The sequence below is a fragment of the Grus americana genome, chromosome 1 (assembly GCF_028858705.1).
Source record: "Grus americana isolate bGruAme1 chromosome 1, bGruAme1.mat, whole genome shotgun sequence".
Lineage (NCBI taxonomy): Eukaryota > Metazoa > Chordata > Aves > Gruiformes > Gruidae > Grus > Grus americana.
In genome coordinates this window covers 97,165,354-97,189,527 of record NC_072852.1, presented here as the reverse complement: position 1 = coordinate 97,189,527, position 24,174 = coordinate 97,165,354, and the positions used below count along the sequence as shown (strand labels likewise).

At 38.9% G+C, this 24,174-nt stretch overlaps 1 long non-coding RNA gene across 1 annotated transcript in view; it reads right to left on the bottom strand.

Moving 5' to 3' along the window:
* Positions 1-22,780, bottom strand: part of LOC129212150 (uncharacterized) — a 33,434-nt gene extending 10,654 nt beyond the window's left edge. Inside the window, exon 1 of the long non-coding RNA XR_008579081.1 lies at positions 22,644-22,780. This is a non-coding gene — a long non-coding RNA (uncharacterized LOC129212150). The remainder of the gene's footprint in view (positions 1-22,643) is intronic.
* Between the last annotated feature and the right edge of the window lie 1,394 nt (positions 22,781-24,174).

Here is a 24,174-nt window from a genome sequence, read left to right as displayed (position 1 = left end):
TATACGGTAATTTAATCATTCAGTTCTTGACTAAACCCCCCTATTTAAAGCTAAGTCATCAGCTAATTGGGACAGAACTAGCTTTTTGTGAGTCAGGAAGGTTCTGGTGATTTGACTCCATGCCGAGGACTTAGTATTCAGTATCTGTAAAAATGGGCATTGATGCTCCAGGTACTCTGCCATAGATGACAGACTTCAAACGTCAAGAAACGGTAGGCTGCATTTGGGTGTTTTGGACCCTGGATTTGGGTGCAATGAAACACTGTTGACCTTGTCACCCATTAGTCCCACCAGGTCTACTGAAGGAGATAGTGCTGTGATGGATCCAGACCCGAGAAGTATGTATCATTAGGATTCCACTGGTTTAATTTTTAATTTCTTTTTAATAGCTACTTTCTTTAGTTAGCATCTGTACTATTTTCCTGAATCATGTTTTGTTGCATCCCGACCTTCTGTTCTATCTTTCAAAATCAGCTGTCTTGTAACTTGATAGGAAAGGGGTTTTTGTGCTTTTTAGATTTGTTCACTGTTTCTCTCCTCATAAGCCTCTTGGGTTTTGGGATATCTGCCGTAAATCATTTCACATATTCTTCACTTAGCTGGTTTTACTTTTTTCTCTGTGTGTTGCTTAGCCATTTAAATGTTACAGAAAATCATGATGCTTCTGTTTGATTTTGCAGAGGTGAAATCCATTTGATCAACCTAGATGTTTCCTTTGTTGTTCTTATATTTATTTGATTGTACCCCATTAAGCTGCAGAAAAATGGTAAGAGTTTCTTGCAGTGCATTTCTGAAGGAAGCAAATGAGCCTGGCACAAAGAAAACAGGATGCTTACCAGTCAGGGACTGATCTTTAGAAAGCTCAGACTATCCCTGTAAGCACGATCTGAGCTGAACCTAGGTGACAGGGTAAGCTTTGTGCATCACTTGTCACAATCACTTGTCACACCCTTGTTCAGGTGTTAAAACAGTCTCTTACTTCATGAGCAGACACACTGAAAATCAATCAATGTCACTCCTGAAGGAGCAAGTCCCTTCTCAGCATGAACTATGGCTCCACTTTTCCCAAGAATTTTGACTTTGATGACTGATTTGTTTTTCTCAATTAGAAAAAAAATACCTGACAGCCTCTGTGCTTACTGACAGAGAATGCAGTTCAAAGCATTTTTTAAAAGAAGCATCCTTGGCAATTACACCTACTAAAAATAAGTAGTGCTTTACAATGCCATTAATTACTATAATTACTGTGCCTTGAGTGAGGCTTGCAACAGGCGGGGATCGTTTCAGCACTATGCATTGTGGTGAAGCATAGCTACATGGTACATATTTTCTCTCCGATCCCCGAGCATAAATTTCATCAACATTAATATGAATTCCAAAACCCATATCCAAGTGCAAAGGATCTCATGATGCTTTTATACTCTCAGGATCTAAACTATAATTTCAACCATTAACAAGCACCATTTAGCATTAGATTTGCTACTGTTATATTATAGTTCTGGCAATTCTATACAAGATGCATTACAAGCTCAGTGAAGACTAAATTGTGGCACTGAATAAACACTTTAAATAATGAAGCAGAAATAAACAGTGAACATTAATTTAAGCATTTTACTTCAAATTTTCTTTCAAATAACAAAACTAAGGATGGTTTGCAAAATTCAAATCATACCATACCAGTAAAAATCAAATAAACCTGCAGGAACAAATTCTAGTGGCACAACGGACTTCCCATGATCTAAATTTTGCTTAGGCTCAGGTTTTGACCAATATGGTTTAAACTGTCAGCTCCCATCTGTGGTATCTCATGGGCCGTTTTGCCAATAAAAGAACAAGTCAGGTACTAACTGAATCAACAGTGATGACATATTTCAAAAGACTCTGTTCTCATGGTAAAAGCCTGTGAAACAGCAAGGAAATACACCTGGCAAGTCTTTGCATACATAAACTAGGGGACTTTTATGAACATTTTTCTTATGGTTTGTCCTTCACTCTGGGAGAAAATGGCTCTGTCGTGTTACTATGGGATGTTTCTGCTCTCACCTGCACTAACACAAAATGCTTATGCTGCTTTAATCTTGGGGTCTCCACCGACAACCAGCCCCAACCACTCTGTGTCTTGTACAGCCTGATATCAGCAAAAAAATTATGTCACAGCATTTGCTCCTCCAGCAATATGTATTCTATCAAAGTGGTTGAGCCAACAGTTACTAAACGATATGTATTAGCTTTGCAAGCCCAATCTGTACTTTGTCATGAAAACAGGTGCATCTGCAAATATTTTTCATTAGAAATGTAATTAATATGCATAAACTTGTTTGCCAAGCAATTTGCAAATGAATCAAGAATTAAATTAAATACAGAAATCTCTTCCCTCTCCCCCCTGCCTTTCCCTGTCTGCATTAAATAGAATTTAGAGAAGTTTTCAGGGTAACTTTCGAAAATAATCTCTTTGACTCAAGCTTGTGATTGTTTCAAACTTTTCTTCATTACCACAGCAATTCTGAGATAGTAGAAAGATTTCTTTCTAAAACCGGTTTTCATCTGCAGCTAGAGTCTCCTGATAATATGGTGGATATACTGCCATGAAGAATGAAATCTACTGTCTCAGCTATGCAATTGAGACAAAACAAGAACTGCTCTTCAGAGAACTCAATGCCATTTCAAAGAAGCTACCCCTATGGAGAGAGCTCAGAGTGACTCGATTGCTTACCGCAGAGATGAGTCATTATAAATCAGGTTCCTTTTACTGCTAATGAATTGTTAACGAGAACCTCATCTTGAAAGGTATTCTGCATTCGCAAATATTTGCTAAGTAATTTTGATTAACCAGTGTGCCTCTGGCTGCTTGCTGTTGTGCATTTGGTCACCCAAATCACATTGTACAGCTCCTGGTCCTTGGCTGGAGAACTGAATCCTTTTAAAAGCAGAGTGACAGACAGCAGCTAATGCATAACCAGGGCTGACTCAAGCTTTTGTGATCCTATTGGCCAGACGGGCTTTTGCAGCCCTACGGATGAAGGCCAGAACTGTTGCTCCGCTCACAGAAAGGGTACGAAAAGGGAGAAGGGATAGAGCTGGGAGACAAAGAGGGGAGCAAGGTCCCTGAAAAGACAAACTTGCTGGGATGGCTAAGGAAGGAGATGGGTGGATTAGGACCAGCAACTGCTACTTCTGGGAGGAACCCCTTCCATAGCAGTAGCTGCCATCCCACAAACCCTGATCTTGGCTTCCCAGTGCTCTGTATTAGGTAAAGCAGCCTGTCTGTAAAAATGTCTCTGGCCCATTTGCTGCCCCAAGCAGCAGCTCCTATTCCCCATACCTAGTGCCACTCTCCGAAAAGCACTCTTCCAGTAATACTATTTGAATAAATAATAGCTTGTGCTAACTTCCCCAAAGTTTTTGCAATTCAGACACTCTGCCAGCAGTTGCCAGCAGTCATGAGTAATGGGAACCCACACATTAATTCAAACCAAATGTGGTTTGGGGTTTGGGGTTTTTTTTTTTGAAGACTTAGTAAGTAAGTGGTTCCTTCCCACTATTTTTATACTATCAGAACGATTCATCTCTTTTCCATGATCTACTCAAACTTTGGCTGCTCTGCACACACATTTGAAAAGAGTGAAAAACTATTCTCAATGGAATTACCTCTGGACTGAGAACAAGACTTCACCACTAACCAGCCCTCGCACGGTTTCAGCTTGGTTAACCAGCACAGACATGCCGTAACTCTGGGAGACAAAAAGTTGCACATTCCAGTGCCGGTCTCCCAAGCCCTTCAGTTTTTCCTGAGTATGTATAAATACGTCCACCACAAGAAACACAGCTTGATAATCTTCTTTCATTCTTCCTCCTACTACATCACGAATCAGAGAATAAATATTTTGCAAGGGAAGTTTAGAGACCACTCTTTTGCTGCCGTATCACAACACCAACAGATTTTTTTCCCCCAGTTAGTTTACTTTCATCATGTGTCTCTAACTTTGGTTGTGAATTGGCAGTTTCTCTTGCTCCTCAGCAGAAAATGATGGTAGGTGGTCAATGAAAGCAAAGATGGAAAAACCCAAGCTAAACCATTATTATTAACCAATAAGTGAGATGTTTGCACAATGCGTCACAGTTCTGTATCCAAATGGATTTTTTTGTAGAGCATGAAATTGTACAAAAGTAGCTTCCAAAATTGTATGAAATTATTTCTTCAGCTGAAATGTCAAATCCATAGATTTTGATGATTTGGAAATAATTGTGTGGATCTTAATTTCTTCATTTCTGTGAAAATCAGTATATTGTGCTTCTGGCATCCCATTGAACGGAACTAATTTTAAATGAAGGATTGAAGCATGAATTCAATTGAAAAAAGGTGCCTCATGTAGGAGAAACATAAGCTGATTTTTTTTCCTCTCTCATCGTCAGTGACAGTGAAATTGGCCAGCACTTTAAATTAAAGTCCACCTCTGAACTACTCAGGTAGTGAACAAATCATATTATCTGTCTATATCAGTTCACCAATAGTTTGAAAAATTCATTATTTGATGCTCTGCCTTCTCCATTAATTACTTAATGTTTGTAAAATGCTTTGAAAATGAAAGGAGCTATATAAGCAACACTATTATCATTACACACTTCAGGGCAGATAAAGAGTAAGCTAATGAAAGTCTGCAGTAAGAAGAAAATGGATGAAATTTAAATGAAGTGTGTTCTGCAGAGACTAGGAGGGTGACCAGGTGGCACAGGGAAGTTCAGACAGGACTAAAACATTACACACTGATTCTGAGATTTGTTGAATGCCCAGCATAGAAATAAATTGGTGATCTTAATCCATATCCTAAAGGACAAGGCTCTCCTTCACATCAAATCATCACCTTTTAATAGGGTTTCTCTACAACTGTGGAAATAGCATCTCTGCAAAGTGTGCAGGGGACAGTATAGGAACATTAAAGTACCTTCTCTCCCTTCCTGACTCGATGCCACAATAGAGGTCTTCTATTTCCAGGGCCATGTGAGTAGCTCTTTCTAACACCATTTAAAATTTAAAAATAATAATAATAAAAATATATATAAATCTCAAAATGCTTATTTCTCTCCCTTTCCAAACAGGAAATGAATAAGGTTCTATAAATTGTGTACAGGGTGAATGTTATTAGACTCTGGGGTACTCTATGGTGACAGAAAAATCAGTGAGGCTATAAGCATGAGATGCAGAAATATGGAGTGTCCTCTGTAACTTCTGAATCTTCTATTATTGTCTTCATCAACCTCTGTTTATTACATCTTTTAAACCAGCTACAATAGCTTATGTTATATTGAGCACATTCCCTGATAAGATCAGGTACGAAAGATTAAAACATAGCAGGCAGGAAGAAAACAGGGCCTTAACAGAAAGGGGTTGGAGTCTGAAGTTAAACAAAAACGGAAGTGGAGAATCAAATGGGAATGTGAAGGAGATCACATTTGTGGGGACTGGGGTTTGGAACAACAAAGCTGAGGAAGTGTGAGCATTGTTCACATTTCTTTTCTATCGCTACCACACTTACTATCCTAGTACATTATTTTTTTTCCTGCTCAACACCTGCTAGTGTCTGTAAGTAAAAATGACATTCAATTTTAAGCACCAGTGCATAGCATTTTTTTTTATGTAATGCTCTGTGATTTTGGGTCTAAGGGAAACTGCAGTGGGTAGTACAGCCATTCTCGACTGTAATTAAAGCCAGGGTGGAATATTCATCAAAATGGTTTAAGACATGAGGCTGCACCTTAAATACTTAATTCTGCCCCTTTATGCAGGTGAAGGAGCATGCATATAGAGCCTGTTTCCTGGTCAAGGTGCTCTCAACTCACAGATCTGGATTTGTCTCCCCTAGTCACTTACCAGAAGTATTTTATTCATGGTCCCACTCACCCTAGATGTCCTCTAGTCAATGGACAGGGATGTGTACCTCCAGAGACTGACTCCATTGCCCATCCAAACCTCTCCAGGTAATGAGGTTTTCTGTGTAGGAGCTTCAGTTATGAGACGGAGGGCGGGTGGTATGAATCCAGGACCTGAGACAAGCATGGAGCAGCATTGCCTCCATGGAGAAACACGGCTTCACCTCTTCCTTCTAGCTCCAGGAGGAAAAGACTCAACTGCATTACTATGGGACGCTCCTGCAGCCACCTTCATTCGCACGGGCACCCCTAATCGAGGGGTCCCCACCAGCAACCAGCCATGGCCACTGTCTCACACTGCCTGAAAAAATGAGTGAGATAAGCACCAAAAAGTCACAAACTTCACACCATAAGAGCATCTAGGGTCACTCTGGGATGTCCAGGACCCTCCTTTGGGCTTAGCTGTAACTGGCAGGGCTAGTTACCCTCTTCTCAGACTCACGCGTTGCCATCAGCCATGCATTAGGCTGGATTTTTCCCAAATCATGACCAAAAACTTGTCAAGACTGCTCAGCTGAAGTTTAAGACAAGGGTATTAGGTAGCAATGAAATTTAAGACAATAATCCAGTTTTTAGATTGCTAGCTATTTTCCCTTTAAAATAAGGCATTCTCCATATTGGCTGGTTTCAGAAGCAGAGACAGAGGTTTCAGTATTTTGTTGGAGCTCTTTGTGAGTTTGTTCCACAAGGGAAGAGTTAAAGACAGAGTGTTAATAAGGTATTTTAGGAAGCAGACATGCTGCCAGTGGTTTGTTTATAGTTAGTGGTTTGTGGCTGAATCCAGCTTTACTGTTTTCCCTCCAGCCCTCATGAGGCTGAGTTCATCACTTGGAAATTTACTTTTTAAAAGCCTTTAATTGTCATTTAATATCTAAAACTCTATTTACACACAACTGCTGAGCTGCTGCTAACCACCACCTCTTTTTGATTAACACAGTTCAGTCTGTAAGGCTGGTAATTATGCATTTAGCAAGAAGGACAGTAACAAAGAAATGCTCAAATCCAGAACTACAACCCCTTCATTTTATTACCTCTTTTTTCAGTTCTGCTTTTATGTAATTTTGCCTCTAGACTTTTGTTTCCTTCTGTAGTTACTTTAGTGCCTTATTGCTATAGCTCTTCTAGACAGAGTATCTGGAACTCTCGATGTTTTCACATTTTCCTTCCATAAAAAACACTACTGCTCCCTTCCTGAAAAAAAAAAAATCTGAAGAGGGGAATAAATGTTAATGATGAAATCCCAAGGGTAATGTTTTCATTGATTCTAGTAGATCTAGTGTTGTCTTTACAGTCTGATCATATAAACTCTGGGAAGAGGTTTGATGATCTCTCTTCCTGATATTTTTTGCAAAAACTCTTCAGAGAAACTCTGCTGGCTCTTCTACTCTCAACATACATGCATGCTCTGCTGAAAGACCATTGCTCATTATTCATGAGTTTTGAAGACCTGAGTTTAAAAGCCACTTGAAAACTTCTTTCTTGAATTTCATCTTTTCAAGGATTTACATCCTTCTGATACTTTGCTCTGTATTCTGTGTTCCTCAATACATTACTTGGCAAAAAGCAAGGGATTATAAGCAATATTAGGCAAAATGATTTTTGCTGAAGTTTCACATGGAATGTGAAATGTGTCTCTTTCAAAAAAATTATCTCAGCCTTTTATACAGGAAAAGTACATCAGATTAGAGTGTCAAAGTTAATAGTAGAGAACTTGGAAGATCTGAGGGGTGTGCATTCCACATTTATACACTCCTAAGTGTTCAGCCACAGTTCTGCCTCATTTTGACCTGAAGATGGAATAACAAATATTTTCTAATCTTTCAAAACAAGCTTAGGAAGAGCCTGATCAGACAAACTTTGAACAGATTTAATTAATATGTCTCTTAATTGATTATATTTAGATATATAGTTTTTCAATACCATATGCACAGTATTTTTTAAAATTTATTGCAGTACCAGTAGTCAGGAGATGTAGCAATTAGGCACTGACCTATCTGCACTGCTAAAAGATAGACACTTTCCATCCTGTAGTTACAGAAAGCATGTTTCAGGCTGAAGTCAGAGCAGAGACAGACTCTTGGACTAACCAAAACTTCCATGGCCAGTGAAGGTTTGGTAGTTTAATCTGATTTTTTGTCTGATTTCCAGAAGGTTGCTCGGGAAAGGTTTATCAGTATTCTTGGCACAAAACACAGGAAAGTTTGCGTTATGATTCCATACCATTTGCATTGTCAAGGGAAGATGATGGAGGAAACACTCCATTCTTAAAAAGAAACAAAATGATTAGTAAGCTCATGGAAGAGACAGGCATGAATGAGAAAGGAAGTGAAGAGAAAAACACTTTCCAGAGATAACCTAATATTTTAAAAAGCAGCTGCAGTCAATTTATTTTGCTCTTTCCCCAAAGATCTAATATACAGATGTCAGCCAAAACTGGGACAAGAAACATCAGGAACAGTTGCATAGACACTACGTCGTAGTAAAAAGCAACAGATTTTAATGCAAACATAGATGTATTAAGAGATAGATTCATGTTCATCAGAAAGAAAGCAGAAAAGCAGGAGAACTGCAGAAATGAAATCAAGGTTCCCTTTAAAAGCACTGGACGGTTTTATTTCTCTGCAATTTGTGTTCTGTACATCCAGATCAAATCTTTGCTTTTGCAGGAACTCACTGTGAAATTACATAGTATCACCAACATGAAGTACTAGACAACAACGTCAAGGTTGCAAGTCAGATGCTCAGCAGCCGGAAAAAGCCAAAATAAGGGTTACAAGGGCAGCCTCAGTTCGATTCCTTTATATGTATATGCTCATTTTGAAAAGGAGCTGCCATAAGACTTTAAATGGCACTGAATATATTTCCTCCCCTAATCTTATTCTTGGAAGTGGCTAAACGGTTGTTGTTGAAAATTTCAACTCAGTAACTCCAGCTGAGGTATACGCTTAACATGACAAGTGTCAATCCACAAGATTACATTTGAGCAAAGTTATAGGCAATTAGGGAAATAAAAGCTATAATTATAATAAAAGGAAGTACTGAGCAATCTCAGCTATAATCTTAGCTACTAGTCCTGCATATGATACAGTCCATTTCTTTAACGCATACTTCCCACTGCTGTTGGAAGAATTAAGAGCACTTTATGTGAACCAAACTGTAACCAGCTGTCACCAGATCATGTTTTCTTCATTCCTTGCCTTCAGCAATAACTGAGTTCAATAGATGCACATTTTAAAGGAAAAAAAATAATCAAAGAGTGGTTGAAAGAAGACTCAGAAGTAATTATTTTCATAGGCTGCTCTTGTTTTTACTTTTAAGAAATAGACAATTATTTGACTATCATCAAATGATAGACTGTAGTACAATATGCTCAACTTATCTAGAGCATGCTGATATAGGAAGAGGTAGAAGAGAAAGATAAGAGAAAGAGAGACCAGAAGTGGCAGTCCTGGTTCACCATCCTGCCTCCCTACTCCTCCTTCCACCTCGCTAACTAGCTTTGACGTCATCTGGATGGCAGCAGTGCTGCTCAGTCTCCATCTCTGCTTAAGTCTTGGCTTCCTTGAGGCAAAATATCTTTGCTTAACAAAAGCACTTAACTGTTAACAAAAAATCTGATAGTAACTTCAGTTTTCCCTGCTGGACCCTTGAATGAATAAGTTTCTTAGATAAGCAGGAGACCAGGAAAATTCATGTGTTTTATCTTCAGCAGACAGATCTATTCTTGCTATGTATCTTATTTATCCCCCCTTTTTCCCTTCTCTTGTGGCTTCCTAGACCAAGGCCAATGTTAGTTGTTGTCAATGTTTCCCCTGCACCTTATTTTTAATGCTTTCTGGATGTCACACTTTTACATGGTCTTTTCTAAGCTACTTTAAAGACATTTTTAAACTGCGGGGAGGTGGGGGGCAACAGAGGAGAAGCACTCTGATGTTGATTTTTACACTTTTAAGATTCATATTCTACCCCATCAGCTTTTTTCCTTGACTTTCTACTCTCTCCTTTTTAATCCCCTCCCCCTGCGCAGTCTGAATCAACTGTTGTACTGGAAACACTATAAAACAGTCTTGAGGCATTTCACCCATGCCACATAGCAAGGCTGTGGACTAGAGAGAAAGAGGCAGACAGAGGGTCCTCCCTAAGGCACCCCCTCCCTTCCCCACTACTATGCAGCCATATATTGAATCATAACTAGAGTCCCCTGTCTGCAGTACATAATGAGGCTGTGCATGAGAACATGAGGTTCTTCTTCATATACAAGCATTTAGTCTGCCCTAAAAAGTGTATTGAAATCAGGTACGATCCCCTACAAAAGGACCAAGGATTCACCCAACCAGCCTGTCCTGGCAATAAAGGCTCCAGAGACCGAACGAATCCACCATTCCCACCCGTGAAACTCCAGGCTTTTCAGAATTAGGACTTTTCAACATTTGTAGCACTTTACCAGTCAATGGTGACACCACACAGGTGTCACTACAAAGAAATTAGTAAGTCTTCCTGCTAATGATGCACACAAAAAAATCAAAAGCTCAACTCAATCTTTCTCACCTTTCCCCCCTTTTTTGTAGCGCTCCTCCAACAGCAAAAAATTATTTTAAATAAAGACATGGAAAGAACTGCCAGTTTTACCTAACACCTCATTTCAGAATTTTCTGACTTTTGTGCAATTTAGCTATAATTTTAATATAACTGCAGTGTATGTTAGTGAAGGGGAAAATGTTGCGTTAAAATTACAGGTTAGATAGCTGAGGAGTAGTGTGCAATTCAGATCATGGCCTTAGTATCCGTTGTTATCTGATTATTTCCTTGCCAGCACACATACACACAAGAACAATCGGTACTTTAATGAAATAATCATATCCATGCAATCTGTTTAAAACACGATAACTCAATAATACCATCCACATAAAGTTTTAGACTGCAAGTGTATTACTTCTGGAAGATTCTGCAGAAAAAATTAAATTGTAATCAAGTAATTACGTAATGAGGTGTTATGCAATACATTTTTGCCAGCAGTAAAGTGAGAAACAGAACTAAAACAGATAAATAGCTTTATCTAAAGTGATAAAAAGTTTCAACTATACAATATGAGAATTATGGCAATGCCTAACCACCGTTTCAGATTCAAACATTTTATGTAAGAGTCATAACGTACTTGTCCCAAAATTTGTACATGCACATTTGTACATGAAATTTCATTTGAACTTCTCTGAATGTGATATGAACATGAAGTCAGCCTTAAAATACCCGTCTGAAAATACCGTTCATAGGTACATAAGGGTAAACTGAGGTGCAAAGTAATTGCCTGAATTCCTTAATTTCTGAGAAGCCTCTGTTGCTTTCAGTAATACATGGAGAGAATCGATATTCTGACCTTAGGTTCAAATTTCACAAAAATCCCAGCACTCTCACTCAGAGCCAGATTTTCAGAAGAGCTGAGATCTTTCTTAGTGTTTTGAAATGTGAAAAACAGCTAACCTATCTTGCGTAAGGTTGTTCAGGTCAATGTTTTAAGGATTTTTGTGTACGTAATAAGACTTTTACTTCCCAGCTTTTACGTGCTTTTGCAACTCCTGCCAGCCATGCATTTGCATCTTCACGTTCCTATACAATTCTGTGTATTTGGCCCTTAGACTAAATTTTTAAAAATACTGACATGCATACCTAACTTAATGCATGAACATAATTTCACAGCGCACGTGGCTGCAATGGCAGGGCTGGAGTCTCAGTGAGAGCAGCAGATATGGGCCACATACTGGAAACCGGACCACATACCGGCACCCTGCCCTCATGTGCGTGGGTCTAGGCAATACACATGTGTGCATCCAGCTGTAAGGTAATGAACTACATTACATATAAATGTATTTTACCGGTACTTTTGATAAGTCCTGGATGAGACTTCTGACTGCTTCACTTGGCTTTGTTTCTAGCATAATTGCTGTTCCTAAATAGTCTATTCAAAATCCTTTCTGAAATTCTTTAAATTAGCCACACAGTGCAGACTATTCAGCTCGGTGGAATCTGGCTCAAGGTGCTGACACCTACTTGCTGGCCCAAATTATTAACGAGAGACTCTTCCTCAGGTTGCCTAGAAATCTGCTGCAATTCATGTTTACCTGTAAACACTATACTCAGTAATAGCTGTGTTTAGAAATAGTTAGGTACAGTATCCTCAGCTAACTCCTGTACATAATGTCTTGGTATGTCACGTCCAACCTGAGCATGAAGAAAATTAGAATGAAGCTGTAAAGTCGGGATAATCCAAAATAGTGAGAGAGAAACTGGTCAAATTTTGTCAGTGGTCTGGAGATTAACCACTCTAATTTCTGTAAAGAAATCTAATCCTTGAACAAAATTTTTTGTCAGACCTTTAAAATGAGCATTTCAAGAGAGAGACCAATAGAGAATAAATCCCAAGTCCATATAGAATATTTCACCCATGAAGGGTGAGTATTATGTTTCTCTCATGAGTGTAAAAGCTCCATAAGTCATGACTGCACAGGCATAAATGAATTATGAAGGTCTTTTGCTTTAGTAAAAGAAGCAGGATCAGCATTTGTAGGCAAGACATTCTATTTATTCTATCTATTTCTTGATCTGTTTTAATTTAAAAGTGTTTAAAACTGCCAGTTCTACTAGTAAAGAAATGATCAGAGAGAAAAATAGATCAAATTCATTAGAAACACATAATATGGGTTTCTACAGGTGATCATAAATAATGTTGACTTCCGCAAATGGTTCTCAATTCCATTTTTCAATGAATGGCAGGCATTCACAAGTCTATCCTGTTTCATTCACTGCTGCTCTTCTGCACCAAATGAGACAGGAGACCTCAGAAAATAAATAAATGTGGGACTATGTCATTTTAAGACCATCAGAATTGGAGATTGCAGAAAAACAGAGCTTTTGCCTTCAGAAAGTCTATTTCATCATTATTTCTTATCCTGAATCAGACAGAAAGCTCAAATAACAATGCCTTTGAGAGAGGAAAATGTTATGAACTGTGTCAACTGGAAGATAAATGCTGTAAAGTTACATTTAGGACTGGGTCCCCAGTGCTTTCCCTGACAGTGCAGGCTCCCATGGGGCCTCATGTGAGCTGTAGTTCAAAGCTCCTCATATCCTTCCCCTCCTGTCTCTCTTTCAGCGTCCTCTTGCAGTCTGACCGGGATCAAGGCAGCCCCCCAGCACACCTTGGTTTTCCCTGTACTTCATTGCTCTGCCATCGGGAGCAATGGGATTCTCTGGAACCACTTCTTTCCATTCTTCTAACTGAAAATCCTGAAGTTCATCTTTTCCCACAGAAAACTTTCTAGCAGGCATATTTTTCACTTCCAAACTTTCTACCAGAGGGAGAATGACTTAAGAGGGAAGATACATCAATGTTATGAGGCAAGAGGAGGAAAGAAGTGAAGGGGAAGTGAAGACCATGTAGTTATAAGGCTAATAAAGAAGTACCTGAAAAGTTTTAAAAGTAGAAAACTGGTTTTGCTGCATCTATGCTTCAATGTTTCATCAAACATTACCAAATAAATTTCAGTGAGACACTAGAGAGAACACTTTTGCCTCCAACATTTTTTAAATTTTCATACTAGCTCTGGCTGACATATCCCTTTCAGAATAGTTTTGAAGTTGTTGGGTTTTGATATTATGTTGAAATGCAGTCATGGCAAGCCCTTTTATTCTCTTCTTACTCTCTCGATGACCTGAGCTCAGACCAGCTCACTGCTTTTGATGGGTTCATCCTTTTCTTACAAATGTTTCCAGCCACCCATCTATCCTTGCACAGCTAGTGAACAAATGGATGTATCTGTTTATCAGGGGGACGAAGTGTCACCACAGTCCCTGTAGACAATGGCAGTCACCATCCACTTCCAACTAAGAATATGCTGTGTGAGAAAAAAGTTTTGTTCTGCCTTTCCAAATGTTTGGATGATAGACACTAGTCCCTGAAGTAAGATTACAAACAAAAAAATAAATAAAGTAAAATAAAATTCATTGATCTCTTGCAGAGAACTTCCACAGCTGATGTTCTAGAAACCTTGTGCTGCCAAGATGGCACCTGAACATAGACATCAATTACCTTATTACTTGATTTTCTTTGTCCTCAGAGTCTTCCCATCTAACTTTAATCTCTACTCAGTAGTTCACAGAGTCCAAAACTGGCATCAGGTTGCCTTATTTGCTTCAAATAAATGTGAATCCTTCTTTATATGAGACAAACCTGAGTTGGAACTCACTTGAGGGACTGCCATAGACTTTTAGCCATCTGACACTGTTCCATCTGACACTGTTCTTCTTTTTCTTTTTTCAATCATCAAAACAACTGGTATTTTTATTGCCTGGTATCTATTTATTCACATTCAGTCAAAGGGCTCCAAAGTACTGTATGCTTCAGTGTATAATGAAAAAAACTCCACAAAAAACAGCTCCAGGGAGAAGTCTGATATAATGAGAAGTAATGGCAACACACACTTGTGCAAACATAAGCTTTTCAAATGCTTGCCGATTTTGGGATCAATGAAGTGTTTTAAGGCGAAGAATGTATTTGAAAAGCCACATTTGATGCCTGTATCTCTTGTGCAGAACTGACTCTACTCTTTCACCTCGTCATACAGAGACATATCACTGAAAAACAATGATCATATACCAAGTTGGATGGCTTTGTCTCCTTCCTCTTTCTCAGAAGCAGTCCCAGACCACAGTGCTTTTGATTAAAAGGAGGTAGTTTTGTTTGGTTAATTGGTTTCTTGTTCTCCCAGAACTTCAAGGAAGCAAAAAAGAATCAGTGAAAATGTTTTCTAAAAGCTCAGAACTGTTTTGGTTCTACGGGCATCATCAGTAACCGCAACAAAAAATACTCCTGAACCTAATCTTCCAGCCTGTCAACCAGTTTTAAAGCATGGAAACATACTAAACCATGAAAAAAAAAATAACTCAGGCAATCCAGATTTCAGGAGGAGTGTGTTATGTATACTGTTATGAGCATAAGAATGGACAGAGTCCTTTAAACTACCTTTTAAGCTCAATCAGATGCAACCAGCCCCCAGGAAAATGGGTCCAGTCCACCCACGACTGAGTTAGCACAAATCCTGAAGCACAGGGAAATATCACTGTTGGATGACAGGCAGATAATATGATTAAATTTGGTCTCAAAATAAGAGGGGAGTCTCCAGGCAGCCAAAGGACAGATTAGAGACATGCAGGAGAGGCATCAGTTAGAAACTGAAACCAGAGAATTAAAAGCTGATCCTGAAACAAAAGGGATATAGTTGAGATTAAAAAAAAAAGATCCCCAAAGGCTCACCTAGAAGAAGGGTTATTGACAGACGTGGGTGGATACTATTTCAAAACCTCTAGGTTGGAACCACATCACTATGAAAAACCTCTAAGACATTCCTGCCATGTGCCATGTTACTGCACAAAAAATTGCTCCAAATGAAGGTATCAGCTGTCCTGAGTCTGCTGGTGTATACTGAAGGCTTATAGCTCCAGGAAGCTCTGATCTAACCAGTGCTATGTGCCTCATAGTGTCTGGGGGCCCTGGGAAGCTGGAAGTCACTGAAGCAGAGTAGATTTGGCTGATGCCTCTCCTTTTTCAAAGGTCGTCTCTATTCAAAGGAATGAGAAGAGGGCTAGTTTGGCAGTGTGGTGCCACTTGGCAGTGTCTCCTGTGGGTTTTTGATGGCCAGTAGGCTTCAGATATCAATGATATCATAGTAAATTCACTCCTCGTCACATGGCATTTTCAGATAGCTCTAAAGTCTGTTTCAAGGATACAAGCCATATGAGGAAAAATGTTAAAGGCAAGAACGGCTGAAGCCCTGAGGTCCTTTTGACCCACTGCGATAAAAGGACCTCCAGTCCCTGCTTCACTCTTTGTTTGCCCTACATACTACAGCACAGATAAAAAGACACCTAAGTACATTTTCACTGCTCAGTTTATCTTTAGATCATCTCCCTAGATGCTCCTAAATTCTGAAATGGGCTGTAGGGACCTAGTCCTGTGGTTACACCATAACGCCAATGACAGCTGCAAAGCCATACCCCAGCAAAATATTCAGAGGCTCTGCTTGTGTTGCTCCCTGCTCTGATATGGCTTGCATGCCTCTTTCTGGGAAGGAAGAGAGCTTAGCACCTTTCAGGGTCCTGACACGTACAACTACAACAGGAATACTAAATATTTGCAAAGAAAACCTTACATTTAGGCTCACTATTAAACAAGAAGCACCATACAAAGTGTTACAAGTCTGTCGCAGAGACTCTGAAATCCCTGGGGATTTTAAAACAATTGCCAAGATTCCCCCATGCTCCTCCTCCCTGCCAGCTCAGGCTGAAAAGCCAAATGCCTGGTGGGAATGACCATGAGAGAGGGAGAGCTCCTGCTCTCTGATCCAGGTTGCTGCAGTTAACTGATGATGTTCTTGGATTTGTTTAGGGTTTTTTGAAAGTTCCCACTATGCTCTATCCAAGATGCTACCAGACTGGAAACTTTTACACTGAACACAGCTGGGCATGTTGTATTGTTAGCAGAAAATTAATTAATTAATATGATTTATGTAAATTTAGGAACTGTTTAGAAGGCTTCATTCTCGATGCAATATTCAATATTTGCTTAATATCTTGTCAGACATTAATTATATCCCCAGATAGGAAATTATACTCAACTGTAGCAAAATGGTTCTTACCATTAATTCTGTCAGAAATAGGGAAAGATTAACTGTACTATGTCTAGCATGGATTATTTAGCAGCGCACAGGCTATTAGTATGAAAATGCATGCATCTTCTGAAAAATGTATGGAGTAAAAAGGATTGTAATTCCATTAGGCATAACAAGATTAAACTAGTGTAAGAAGGGAAGAAAAGAAGGAGGAAACAAGGTCTTTAACTAGAGACAAATAAAAATTAAAACCTTAAATAGAATTTATGGATTTTTAGAGACAGGCTAGTTCTTTTAAAAGAGTCATTTTGACCACTACTCAGATGCTGTAGAATATCTTTGATCTGGTCCATAACTATCCCAGTGCCATCCTTCAACACCTGTAGCCGACCTTAATTATAATAATTTGTACCAAATCAGATGCATATACTGTGTCAGGAATATCCCACATTTATATCCAGTTTACTACTAGCAGTTCGAATCCTCTGAACATTTTGCAGCCAGGCTTGTGCCATTCAGAATCTCCTTGAGTCAAAGATCACTTCAATTCTGCAATTGATTGATAGTTCCTATGGGATTCTCTATTGTGGAAACATCAAAATCCTGCCTGCCATATACTTCTTACCCAGTTAATATGAACTTTTTCTAATCAGAAGTAGAAATGAGAAAACCATGTACCAAAATCCCAAATTGTTTATCTGGTCTCCAGATACAAACCAATCAAATCCAATCATTTAAAGGCTGCTATTTAAGAAGACCATTTGCTAATTCGAAACATTGACTTCTTTCTTCCTCTCTGTTGTTTTATAAAAGCACATCAAAACCATTATTATTGACCAGTATAGGCTCTGTGTAGCTCCAGAGCTCACATGCAATGATATACTTAACCCAAGCATCTCTTCTCACCTCTCTAGCATGAGAGTTAACTCCATCATAAACTTCTCCTGGACATCATAAAAACAGTATAGCTGGTTGCTAAACTGGCTTAAACATTTAATTACATTAAACTGGCTTTAAACATTTTAATGTTTACAACTGCCAAAAAATGAACTGTAGATTTACTCCACACAGTAAAATGGAATAAGCACAGACCAGGGAACTTTGATATCCCAGTATACCCCTTGCACTCCTATTACAATTTTTGTACATGTCTGCTTAATGCTTTTTACTCATTCATGCCTATAATAATTAAAAAACCTGTTGAGTTTATCTTATTCCAGTGCTCACACCTCCCCAGTGCCACTCCTCTGTAAGACTGGGCAAATGCATCTTGTCCTTGCCTGTGCAATCCATCATTTTGTTTTGACTCATTAGTCTCTGTCTTTTCTTTGAAAGACAATTTCCTTTTAATCACACTCTCATGCAACATGCTTTCCAGTAAGAAATTCCTAAAACTTCAAAAAAGTAGTAAAATACTGCTCCCCCGTAAGTAGCTCTCAGCTTCAACGGTTTGATTTTGGCTTCCATAAACTCTGTGGCAAAACGTAAAGCTTTCGGTGGAAGAAAGCCCTTTTTGTGCTTTTAGGGCATACCCAAGGACGTGACGGATTAGATACTAATACCCACAGCTATCTCCAGAAGAGCCAGTACATCTGTGAAGTGCAATGTGTGCTAAAATAAATGCCAGGAGCGTTACAGCCACCTTAGCCTAGCATCGCTGCCTCACGGGAGAGGCAGTAGCTCAGGTGCAGCATCAAATGGAGGCACGTACCCATCAGGTGAGATCTGCTCCCAGTTTTGGAGCCAGCTCTTTTGGTACCAGCTCAGGGGTCTCTGCAGTGTGTCCTGTTTGCTGTGCTTATATATACAGCCTTAATGTACAAGATGCCAGAAATCAAACTGTTTTCCAACCTTGGAAACTTTGACAGTTATTCTGATGCTTGTGAGAGACGAAGGAGACTTTGTGAATGATTTGCTTCACCACCTCGTTTTTCAAAGTACATGTACTTTCTCCTGCAAAAATTAGCATCAACATTAAAATACAAAATGTTTGAAAAAAATTACATAAAAATTATTGTTACACTGTAAAACTATCCTCCTTGAATATCACCTTGATCAGATAGTTGTGCAGGACTAGAAAGACTAAGAATGAATGAATCATATCTTGTTCTTAGCTCTGCATTAGTAATTTGATGCCTCCGTTCAGCATCTCACCTGCATATTAAAGACATAAAGGGGCTTCTAGTTTCTGTGGCCTGCCTCAGGAGAGGGAACTAGCGCAGAGGTAGCATTTGAAGAAGACCTGAAGAAAAGAAGAGGTTTGCCATCTCTAAGCAGGACTTGGAGAGGGTAGGACTTAACGTTTCGATTTGTATGATAAGCTAAAATCAAATGGAGGAGGAGTATTGGCAGTCACTGCTTCAGTTCATAAAGGTTCTTAATATACTAATTTCCTTTCAGCTTTTTCTTCCACTCCCACTCTCCTTTATTGGTTTGGAAGAGAGAGTGTCTCCATTGCAAAGTCACTCGGAGCCTCTCATTTCCACATATCTAGCATAGGAAGACACCTCACACAAATATTCTTGCTGATTTTGATTCAAAACAAGATCCTACACACAGCAATGCCAGTTCCTTTGGTATTCATTTCCAAGGCACATCCCTAACAATGATTAGGCTTGTAGGGCACAAGGAGGAGTATCAGTGTAAAATCTATTCCTACTCCATGCAATTTATCTTGCAAAACAAATGTATGATGTGTTCCCCTGATTGCAAATCTGAACAGTTTTGCTGAATTCGGCAAACACGAGGCATGTGAATATGATATTAAATTGGCTCCAGGAGGGACAACACATAGAGCAGATGCATGGAGGTCAGGGTGTTTGAAGTCAGAATGCAATCTGCTTGCAAAGGTGACCCTATGGATGAGGGGCTCCATAACAGCTCTCCAGTGGGTGGGATTGGGTAAAGGTGAAATTCCTATCTGAAAATGCAGAACTGGTAGATCCAGGAGAAAAGTGATAAAAAGCTCTGAAAGGTGACAGTAATACCCATTGATTGTGTAAACACAGTGCCTTTGTGGTGAGCTACTAATTTTGCTTCTGAACACATTGAATAACTTTATAGAGATTAAAACATGCAGAATGTTTCAAGTGCAAAGTTAAATTTGAATTTTGGTTTTAAAACACTGTTATTGAAAGCCAAAAGTAACATTTTGTGCTTCCATTTTAATGAGATACTGACAATTTTTCCACCCCATTTGGGTTTCAGCACTTCTTTTTTACAAGCAGTTATTCTAGCTGATGGGAAGCAAGGAAGACTCTTGTTCATCCATATATTCCTGGTGGAACTGTCTCTCTCATGCTTTAGATCTGTGCAGAAATCTTAAAGAGAAACTTTCACAAAAGCGAATTAAGTATATAACTCCTTCTCCATCTACATCTGCAAACTAGAAATATGCACATAAAAAGTTGTAATATATGATGATACTTTGTAATAACAGTTTACAGCAGACTTGGGGCTCCTTATTCGAGGACAAGAAAGTCTGTAAAATGATTCATGTTTCTGTGCAGCCAGTCAAAAACACCACTTCTGCCACCCCCAACATTGCCCAATGACTACCTACAGAGCATGAGGACTGACATGTTTCTGAGAAGGATGTTCCCCTTTTCAGGTTTTAATTTTTCTGTTAAGTTCCAGATGAAAAATGAGCTAATAGTATTATGGTGGGACTACATTATGGTGTACTAAATTTATAAAGACTGAATAACCTATATAGATTGCCTCAGATGTGCATAGGTCTAAGCTGTACAATATTTTAATACACTATTCAACAATTTTGTGAGTAGCTTCATCGAATTCAGTGGGATTACCCATTTGAGTAAGGATTCAGCTAGCACAGTAGGAGGTTACAAATCTAGTTCATAATTTGCAAGGGTGTAGACTGGAATATGACACAGTTAACATACTGAAGCCTGAAGTTCTGGTGATTAAAAAGACACACATTTAAGCAGAAATAATCAGAAAAGGAATTCTTAATTAGAAATTTATATGACTATCCGCAAATCGCTTTGAGATCCTTTGTCGATGAGAAGTGCTGTATAAATGCAAATTTCTTTCATGGTTTTAATATTATTTATCCATTTAATTGGGAAAACCCCTAAGATATTTATTGTATTTCGGTTAGCAAAATAGTAAATATGAAGGGCAAAATACATCCTTGTTGTAAGCTTTTGAAACTAAGAGTTAGAGCACACATGAATGTGACCCTAGTACCTAGAGGATGCTAGGTTTGCTCAGTGTAGAGGAGGCTGAGTGGTGACCTCGTTGCTGTCTACAGCTTCCTCATGAGGGGCAATGAAGAGGGAGGTGCTCATCTCTTCTCTCTGGCATCTGGTGGCAGGGTGCGAGGGAATGGCTTAAAGCTGTGTCAGGGGAAGTTCAGGATATTAGGAAAAAGTCCTTCACTGAGAAGGGTGGTCAAGCACTGGAACAAGCTCCCCAGGGAAGTGGTCAAGGTCCCAAGCCTGATGGTGTTCAAGAAGTGTTTGCACAATGATCTGGATACAAGGTTCAACTTTTAGGTTGCCCTGTGTGGAATCAGGATTTGGACTCAATGATTCTTGTGGGTTCCTTCCAAGTCAGGATATTCTGTGACTCCAAATCAAATCAGGATATTCTGTGATTCTGTGACCCCAAATATCTATTACGCATTATTAATAACAGAAAGCAAAACAATTTGAGCATAAGAAATATCATTTTCTTATCTAATCCAAGCTCTGTGCCTTCATCACACTTTCATATCCCTTGTCACTTTGTACTCCTGATTTATTTACAAATTCTGTTCTGGTAATTTAAGCTTTAAAACATTTTTTAAAAACTGTGGCCTGTTCACTCACATTAATTGACTCAGTTCCATAAAATACTGTCACCAACATGTTTTCTACATGAAAATAATTTCTTACAAGACCTTTCCAGGTTGGAATACTCAGATGTTTTGCTGGAATGGAGGGAAATACCTAAGATAAATACTTTAAGGGAAAAAAAAAAGGTAGGAAGGAAAGTTTAGGCCTTTTTGGGCCTATTTCAAAACACAGGTGGTTGGAATAAAAGTGTTAGACGTAGAGGGAGAAGTGAGTGTTTTCTAAAACCATAGCAAGACGAGGAAGCATATCCGTACAATGTGTTCTAATTTTGTAGTAATACACAACAGAAGGGCCAAAAAAGTGATCATTACTATTGCTTTGCAGTATTTATTCTACAAAGTTAGTAACTGGTGTTATGGGTCTCCCACCTTTACTCTAAGGAGTTTCAGACATATGAAGCAAGACCAGCCCAGTAGTGCAGAAGGACAAGTGAATGTCAAGGAAGGCCGGAGCAGGTTAACAAGGAATTGGGCACCCTTCCCACCCACCTTTTTTGATTACCAGCTCCTGAAGAGCCTCATACCCAAGAGTCTCCAATGAGTTTCACACTGTGAAATATGAAACATCTAAGCAATGTTTGCAGCAAGTGATACAACAACTGTGCCATACTTTCAGAAGGACTTTCCAGGGTGATAGCATGGAGGGTAGAAATCTGTCACTTAGCACACATGGGGGAAAAAAAATAATAATTGAGTTACTAAACAGCCACTAGAGATCACTATGGAAGGTAGAGAGCTGGAGGGACTTGATGCTGGCTATACCTTGCAGTGCTGGTTACTGTAGCAAGCTCCTCCTTCTGGTTGAACATGAGGGAATTTAAAAGTCCGTTTTTCTGGAAATAGTAATTGCATTGGTGCTTTCAGAGGAAAAGGTATCCCACATCCTTAAAGGTAAAAGTAGAAATGACAGTCCAGATACAGACACAAGTCAAGGTGTAAGCATTACTGCAAGATATCACGTGCCTATGACACCGGGTAATTCTTTCACAAGTTGGCACTCTCCAATAAATGCAGAAAGTCCCATTCTTCCCATACTTTCCCTACTTAAGGACTATTAAGAGCTCTTCAAAATCAAAGCACCTTGAGATGAAATTTGAGTAAGCAGAGGGCAGTGCCTTGGTGCAGAGGATGGAGGTACCTAGTTTCATTCAAGAACACATTAAAGAAAACATGAAAAGGAGTTCATGAAGTACCTGAAGTAGAATGGAGGAGAGCAGCAATTTTGGAACATATCCTGTGCATTTGCTAGCACAATGTACTGAAAAAACTTTCCCATCAGTTACCACTTTGATGTCTGCTTTCACATCCCATGGCGTTATGCTCTAAACCAGAGCACCAGAGTTGATACCAGTCTCCTAAACAAATAGACACACAATCAACGTGGTTATGTTAGACTATCCAAACTAGTTGGTTAGACTATCCAAAATCAGAAACAGAAACCTGCATGCAGGAGGCAGCAACACACACATACACACACATAGATATTTAACATCAATATCCACAGGCTGGTTTTGAAAACTAAACAAAACAACAAAAAAAGTATCTTCCTTGAATATGTATCACAAATGTAATAAATCACTATTTAAAAAAGAAAAAAACAGCGGTAGCCAATGCACAAGTAAAGATGGTATACAGCTTTTATGGTTACATTCATGCATTGAGGAAGAAAGGCAGTAATGAATGTTCTTGTGGAGCATGCTTATTACTGTTTACATCAAAGCAAACTACCATTTAAATGCTAATAACTGCATTCTCTGCCAGCGAAGATTGTCTTGAAGGAACAGAATGATAATCCCAAGGGACATTCAGAGATGTATATTAGATATGGACTGACAACAAATTACCACTGACTCTTTGAAAAGAATGACCAAAGCATTTAAGGACGAATCTGCTGAATTCAATAAACAATTTCCAGGTGATTTCATTAGATAATGAGAACTTATTACGTACTAAGTTATCAAAAGGTCCTAGAAGAAGGACAAATAGTGACAAGTACTAACAATACAACAATCCTAAAGCCAGATACTGTATCTTTATTGCTTAGCAAACACTGCATTGCTTTACCCTGTGAAATCTGATCTTGATTTTATAGGCTAGATAGAATAGAAAAAATATTTTTCTGATTTCAAGTCCTTTGGATTATTTTATTTACCACACATTTCTAATTCACTAATCATTTGTAACTCCTCTAAAATCCCCAGTAATATTTTGAATTATCATCTTCTCCCTGCTTTATTAAATCACCTGGCTTAAAGCTCAGTCTGAGGTGGCTCCTTCCCAGGGCCCCATTAAAGGCACCAGTACTGCATCAGGGAAGTCACAAATCCAGGCAGCTGCTAACACTTTTAGCATCTACTTTATTTAAGAACATAAAAACAACTGAAACAGGTCAGAATAAGCATCCATCTGGTCCAGTGCTATTCCTTCAACAGTAGAACAATAGTAGAATACTTGAACACGTAAATACTTTAGAACAGCATAAAGGTACCATGACACTTCAGTATTATTTATTCAGTTTCTGGAAATTCTTTTTTGCTCAAGAACTTCCTGCTTTAGAGATCACTGACTTTGTGTTTAATAGCCCCAATAGATTTTTCTTCCATGAATGAGTCTAATTTCTTTTGAACCAATGTAAGCATTCAGCATCCCTGACATCCCATGGGTATGAGCTCGACAGCTGAACTACACATAGTGAGAAGGACTTTCTCTGTTCACCTTAGCGTG